The sequence below is a fragment of the Panthera uncia genome (assembly GCF_023721935.1).
Source record: "Panthera uncia isolate 11264 chromosome A1 unlocalized genomic scaffold, Puncia_PCG_1.0 HiC_scaffold_17, whole genome shotgun sequence".
NCBI classification, from domain to species: Eukaryota; Metazoa; Chordata; class Mammalia; order Carnivora; family Felidae; genus Panthera; species Panthera uncia.
Genome location: NW_026057577.1, coordinates 97,321,964 through 97,329,841, shown reverse-complemented (window position 1 = coordinate 97,329,841; position 7,878 = coordinate 97,321,964).

Sequence of the window (7,878 nt, the reverse complement as noted above, 5' to 3'; positions counted from 1 at the left end):
CCCTCTCTGCTGGTATAACTCACATCTCTTTCCTTTCATCCTTCTCCAATGTAATTGGTTCTATCATGTAAAAAGGTTGAAATTAGTCTCTTGCTGTTACAGAATTTGTCATATTATTACCCAGAAATTCATTTACATCAGATAGAAGCATCTAAACTGGTATGAAATCATTGATAGATATGTAACACCTCACAAGTAAGTGTCATTTCCCCTTTTAACTGAATCTTGCAACTAAATAGGGGATTTTTAAATGGCACAATTATGAATCCACTTTGAGTAGAGTTACAATCCACTGTGCTGCATATTCCATTACTGACTCACACTCATTTACAATGTGATACAAACTATGAAAATAAATCACCTTGGATCCCAAATACCAAGGTCTCACGCCAATATATCTTATATTTCAATGCCTTTGTTCTAATAACATGAATGCCTTAGATATGCAGATTTAGAGCAGTTTATATACATTTGATGATGGCTTAAAAATAGCTTGATTCTCTTTCTCCTCTTTTTTTTTTTTTTAATATCCTTGTTGCCTAAAGTGAAGCAAGGAATTATAATTGGGTATACTTTAAAAGAAACAGATCTGGTAGTTGATTTACTCTCTTAGGTGACGGTTGTTTTTTCTACATCTTGCAGACTAATTTCTAAATCCCTTCCATGATTTGACTAGAAACTGCTTTTTTGGTCTTTTCTACTAAATATCTGTTCTTTACATGAATGCACCATAGTATAAAATGCTGTACTTATTAATATATTGGGACCTCCTTTTACCCTCAGCATGCTGGTAGCCAACATCAGCCAGCCTCTTGACTGTCGAATGGAGAAACACCTTTTAGTGCAATCCCAAGGGAAGTGGGTAAAAATGGTAAAACTACCTCCAGATTTGACCTCTGTAAGTTCTCACACGATCATTCTTACAATATTATATCTTTGCTTACAAACTAATCTAGTTGCATGTAGAAAATCCAAGGACAGATCCTAAGGCTCGTGAATGGTGACATGTCGAATTAGCACATGGCACATGTGGTAAAGGACTGGGTGGAAGAGAAATCCTGTGGTGAGCCACCTTAGACTGTGACATGAAAAATAAAGAGTTTGGTTGTTGACTACTACAACTAGCAGTCCTTACTATTAAAAATATAGATATGAAATCTTTAGCCACAGTAAATTATTTTCATACCTTGTCCATGTTCTCCCGAATCCTGACATGTCCTCTGTCCTCTAACACCCAACTCTATGTACTAATCTCTTTTGTTTATTTAAGTTCTGATTCAAATTCTCCTCTCTCTCCCATATTCATGGCAGGACTTTACAATCACCACCGAACTTATTACATGTCTTATATCCCTCTTTATGTCATAATACATTTAATTTTCTATAGCAGCCAACATATTCTTATATATCCGTTATCAATTAGTCTAATACTTGGAATACGTAGGTGTATAAAGCAAAATACTGATGCCCCACCAGGCTCATATCCATTCAGAAATCTATTAATATGTTTTGTATTCTCTAGCTGTATGCTAAATACAGCTAGAGAAGTATTTAGAGAGGAAGAATTTAGAAGGAAGTATTTAGAGAGTCCTGCAGAAACATAAACTTGTTGTTACAAGTCCTCTCATTTTTAAAATAAAACCCATTTGAACATTCCTGAGATGACTGAAATCAACATCTGAAAATGAGTAGTTGTATATCTAGCTGCAAAACATTTTTGTCTTAGTATACTTAAATCAAAATAATTAACAAGAAAGTTGAAAGTTACATTTGTTAGAAAAGAAAAAAAAATGTAAGTAACATCCATTATACAAGTAGCTGTTGTGACACACTTTGCAGGTGAATCTTCAGTGAAGAGTTAAGAATTCTTCACATTTTAGAAACCATTAACATTTTGAAGTTACAGAATCCTGAGGTCAGCAGTAAGCAGACTAAATGGTACCCATGAGGACGTCAGCATATGTCCCCAAAAGTAAATTTCTTATCCCCTTATCACAAGAAGCAGCCTATTAAGTAGTTATGGTAGTAAATTTTAAATTCCCCTGAAGAAAAGGTTGACAAAATTGAATTATGAAGAAGAGCAAAGAAGATTAAATTACCAGAAGAAGAGCAAAGTCTTGGGAGTAACTTCATAGCAACCTTCAGGCCCATGAAGTTTTATTAAGTAGAGAGTAGGAAGGACACAATAAGATAACATTGCTGAATTTGCAAATGTTTGGATTATCTACATGTAATGTCTGAAGGGTGTAAACACGGCATGGGAGGATAAAGGGAATTTGAAAAAATTTCGTATTAGGGAGCTTTCAGGCCAACATATTCCTCATTCTAGAATCAAATGGCTATCAAGTCTACCCCTCTCATGTCTAAGTTGAGCAAACTGAATCTTAGAGGTTAAAGAGAGTTGGTACATTACTTCAGATCTCAGAATTTGGAAGTATTTAGAGAGTCCTGCAGAAACATAAACTTGTTGTTACAAGTCCTCTCATTTTTAAAATAAAACCCATTTGAACATTCCTGAGATGACTGAAATCAACATCTGAAAATGAGGAATATACGTTGGATTAATTCCGTCTTTGCTGTTTCTCCTACTTTGAGTCAGGTAAGATCAGACTGCAGCTACTTCTGCAAATTCTTTTGGTTGAGTTGTAAATGCTTTAGAAACATCAGCATACTCACTGACCAAGTTTACTGAACTATTTATATACTGAACCTATTTATATAGGTCATAGTATGGCCACTTTTGGTATGTCTCTCCATGATTAAAGGATTCTTTCGTTTGGGTTCCTAACCTGAATAAAGTCGACCCAGAGAAGGAAGGTAACTGTTATATGGGAGTCTCATGTCATTGCCTTTTCTGCATATATTACATTTCATTCTATAAATATTGATTAAGCTTGCATGTAGTTAAAAGTCATCAAAAAATTGCTCTTCCCAAGGGACTCACAACTGAGTCCCTGAATCATTCATTTAGGAATGATTCATGGGGCAGTTTTTCCACATTGGAAATTCTTGTAGTGAAATATCATTACTGTCATCAGAAAAACTAAATATTATACAATGAAAATTTTGTACACATTTTCTTATATGACAGGGAGAAGAAGTGAATTTTGCTGTGGTTAATATGGCAGTACTCACACAGTATGATTATTTTATATTTTGCAACTCAGTACCATCTAAATAGACCAAGCCACACTAAGCTAAAAGGAGCCTTATGGAGCCATATAGCTTTTGTTGGCGAATCTAAGAATGAATGAGCCCAATCATTACATTTATTGATTTATATGACATGGGCGCCTGGGTGGCTTATTTGGTTGAGCATCTTACTCTTGATTTTGGCTCAGGTCATGACCTCACAGTTGGTAGGATGGAGTCCTGTGTTGTGCTGTCAGTGCGGAGCCTGCTTGAGTTCTTTCCCTCCTCTCTCTCTGCCCTTCCACTGTTCTCTTTCTTTCTCTCTCTCTCTCTCTCTCTTTCTCTCTCTAAATAAACAAACAAACATTTAAAAAAGAAAACAAATTTATACAACAGAATAATGTGGGTGGTGATAATTATTGTGGAGAGTAATAAGGTAGGGAGGGGAGACAGAGAATTCTGGAGTGTAAGATGTACAATTTTTCAAAGGACAGAATACAAGAGTGATGCTTAGAAATCGCATCTGAGCGACAAACCAGATGAGTAGAGTAAGTGAACCATGTAGGAAATCTGGGCAAGAGTTTTAGGAAAGGGGCTATGTTCTGGGAATGTTCTGAACTGAGGAGCTGCAAGAAGACCAGGGGTGAATTAGTTGAAAATAAAGTTAGAGACATATTGTAGAACTGGATTATATAGGGTTTGTGCACGATTATGAAGATTTCAGTTTTCCTGAAAGTGAGTTCAGAAGATACCTGTTTTAAATAAAATAATTCAATGAAATGTCTTCTATCTTACCACGATAGCTCTGGCTGTTTTCCTAAAACTATAGGAGAATAGACATAGTAAGGTGAATGTAGGGGCAGAAAAACCAGTGGAAAGACTATTAAATAACATAAGAGAGAATGGTGTCTTGGAACAGAGTATTTAGCGTGGGAAGTCTGAAAAGGCATACATTTTGAAGGTAAAAAACAATAAGACTTACTAAGGATTAAATGTCAGTCATGAAAAAGATAGGAATCAAGAATGACTCCAATACTTTTGTTCTGAAACCTAGAAAGTTGAATTGTCATTTAAAGAGATGAGAATAATGTGGGAAGAATAGGTCTAGGGGGAAAGACCAGAAGGTAAATTTCAGATATACTACATTTGAATGACAACAAAATTCATGGGAGATATGTCAGGTGGACAGTTAGGTATGTGATTCTGAAGTTCAGGGGACAGGTTCCAGTTAGAATTATAGATGTAGAAGATATTATTGTGCAGAATACTTAAATTCATGACACTGAATGAGTATGCTAAGGGAATAAATGCATAGATCAAAAAGAGATGAGGTTCAAGGTCTGAACAAGGATCATGGAATTTGGGGACTGAGGACTGGGAAAGAATGGTAAAGTGGATCAAAGAGAAGCCAGTTATGGAATAAATTCAGAAACAGGTAGTATCCTGGAAAGTAGTGTGATTGTTGGAATTTCTAGTGCTTTTTTTTTTTTTTTTTTTTTTTTTTTTTTTTTTTTTACGTTACATCATCTTAAAACTTTAAACCCTTACTCCCAAGTGATTCTCATCATGGTTTTATGAAGAATCCCTATCATATTAGGGCTTGCAAAAGTAGGAAGTCAAATATCCTGTCAAGTATTTGGTAACCTTTATCTCAAATTTAGATTTTAGTAGTAATTTCATTAATTAAATCAATGAACTTCCTAGGTACCTAGCAGAGTTATCATTGACTTCTTAAACTTCATTGGAAAGTTATTCCAGATACAGAAATTCAGGCACAATCTAAATCACACATGGAGAAGAAAAATACAACTTTAAAAGTTTTAATAAGGCCAAGTCTCATCAGTTCTCCTATTTTAATGCCTAATGAATTAGGGTAATTGAAATATTCATGTTAATAGCTGGTGTTGAGCAAATTAAAAAAAAAAAAAAAGATGAAAATAAATTACCAGCCCTTACCTTCACCCCTCTCACACAATTAATACAAGGGTGAGAAGTAAAGAGATGAATCTCTCTTTAACCTCTTACCCAATCAATCACCCACTTCTACTTAGTTTTTCTAGCTCACCCGTAAACTCATCCTTAGAGATACTGCTCATGTATAGGTGTCAAAAATCACTTCTCTCAGAGTTTGAAATAGCTTCCTACTTGCTTGCTCTGCCTTTGCTTTCTCTCTATTTTTGCCTATCATAAATATAGCTATTGAAATTGTCACATTGAAATACACTGGATTCCTATTTATAGTTTTTTCATATCTCTCGTTTTATTTATTCTTTCTAGTTTTCTCTCTTTCCTGCTCAGACATCATTATAATGTGGTTAGTCTTTTAGGAGAATTTTGGTTTTGTGGATCAACTCTGTTTCCTTGAATTTATATTTCAATAAATTGTGCTTTCGTCTTCATTGACTCATTTCCCTCCTTCTCTTTTGTTTTCTTTTTTTTTTTTCTTCTCAGCCTCTTGAGTTATGAGCGTTAATTTTTAAATTTCAAGGTTTTGTCCAATGTATACATGTTGAGCCCCACGTTTATTTCCAAATGCTGCTCTGGTGGCATCTCATAGTGTACTTTTATTTGTAACTCTTCTAAACTGTAGTGATTTTTTTTTTTCCTATTGTAATCAAGAGTTATTTAAATGAATGTTTCCAAGCAAAAACATTTATTTTCCGCTGTTATGTTCAAGGTCTTGTATTGTTCCTTTCTATTATTATTGCCTAGTCTTCTATAGCCTTTATGATCTCTCCTTTTTGAGATTTCTTGAAATTTTCCTCAGTGGTTTGTATAATATATAATAGTCATTTGTGTGAAAGTTCCATACGTACTTAAAACAAATTACTTTGACAATTTTAAACACAGAGACCCACTTTAGACAAATCTGGTTAATAACAGTAAGCCAATAATCTATTAAATACTGAATAAATATTTATATTTGTAATGTGCCAAGCACTGTACAAGGCAGTAAAGATATTGCAATGAAAATAAAATTTCTGTTCTCATTGGGTCTAATCAGAAAACAGAAAGTAAACAAGGAAGTAAACCTATTATGTATCAATACCTGATAAATTGAGTAGAGATACTAAAGTAGTGCTCAGTGGATGGAGAATACCAGGAAGGGAAACCAGAATGCCGTTATTTTATAAAGGTCAGACAGGGCTTTCCTTGATGAGATGACATTTGAGGCAGGACCTCAAAGAAGTAAGGAACAACCTTGTGAATATCTGGGAAGCCATTGTTCTACATAAGGGAGTGTTAATAGAAACAGCCCAAGGCAACAACATTCCTGGTGTATTCCAGTAACAGCAAGGAGGTCAAAGTGGCTGGAGAACTTTAAGTAAGGGAAAAGTATTGGTCAGATGGGGGTGGTGTGCAGATCACACAGTACTTGAGAGCCATGCAAGCAACATCAGCTTTTATTCTGAATGAAATGGGAAACCTTTGGTGGGCTTTGAACATAGAAACAGTGTGATCTGACGGGAAATTTTGTTAAAAGAATCCCTCTGTGTTGCTGGGTTGAGAATAAGCTTGGATGTGGGGAAGAACTGAGCAAGGACAACTGGAGGCCAATTAGGATTTAGGGGAGATTTAAAGGTGGCATCGAGCAGGGTGTAGCACTTAACATAGTGAAAAGTGGTTGGATTCATGGTGTGTTTTGAAGGTAGAGTCAGGATTTAAAAACAGACTGGGAAAGTAGTATGAAAGAAAGAGAGGACCCAAGGATGATGTTAAAGTTTTTGGAGTGAGCAGTGGGAGGATGGAATTTACCACTTAGAGACAAGAAAATCTGTGGATGGAGTGGGTTTGTATGTTTATTTTTAGACATTTTACATTTGAGTTGCTAATGATACAGAGAGGAGGCTGAATAGCAGTTGGATTAAAAAAAAAAAAGTCTTTAGATCAGGGGAATTATTTGGACTCTGTAGACATTTGAGATTTTTTGGAGAGATTAAAAAAGCCATGGGCCTACATGAGATATCCTAAAGACTGGATATTAAAAATGTTAGATATAAGACTGAGGAGTGAAACCATTTGGGCACTTCTGTGTTTAATTGTAGAGGAAATGAAAATAAACCATTCAAAGAGCCTGAGAAGGAGTGTTTGGTAAGGAAGTAGAAGGATCAAGATACTGTGATTTCACAGGAGCCAAAAATGTCAATAGGCAGGGAGCAATCGGTTCTGTCAGATATACTAGGTCAAGAAGGATGAAGACTGGAAAGTTTACACTGAATTTAGCAATGTTGATGTCATTAGTGACACGGACAAGGGCTGATGATGTCCCTTGGTAGGGATGAATGCCTGATGGAGTCAGTTCAAGAGAGACCAATGTATACATACCATTGTTTTCAAGGAATTCCTATAAACTTGACATGAGACAAGGTCCAGAATGGAAAAATTGAAAGATAAAATTCTTGAATTTTTGTCTTTGAATAAACCAAAGGGGTTTAGATCCAGTCCAAAAATGGAGAAAGGTACTAAAAGAGAAGACTTTTACTTGATTTATGTCTCTGTGTATTTCACAAGGGGCAATGTACCCGTCTTATTATGGTTGGAGAAGCATTGCCTGTTTTCTGCCAAAAGTCCTTGCAATCAGGGTGCGTGGGTGGCTCAGTCAGTTAAGCATCTGACTTCAGCCTAGGTCATGATCTCACAGTTTGTGAGTTCAAGTCCCACATTGAGCTCTGTGCTGAGAGCTCAGAGCCTGGAGCCTGCTTCAGATTCTATGTCTCCCTCTCTCTGCTCCCCCCCCCCCCTCTC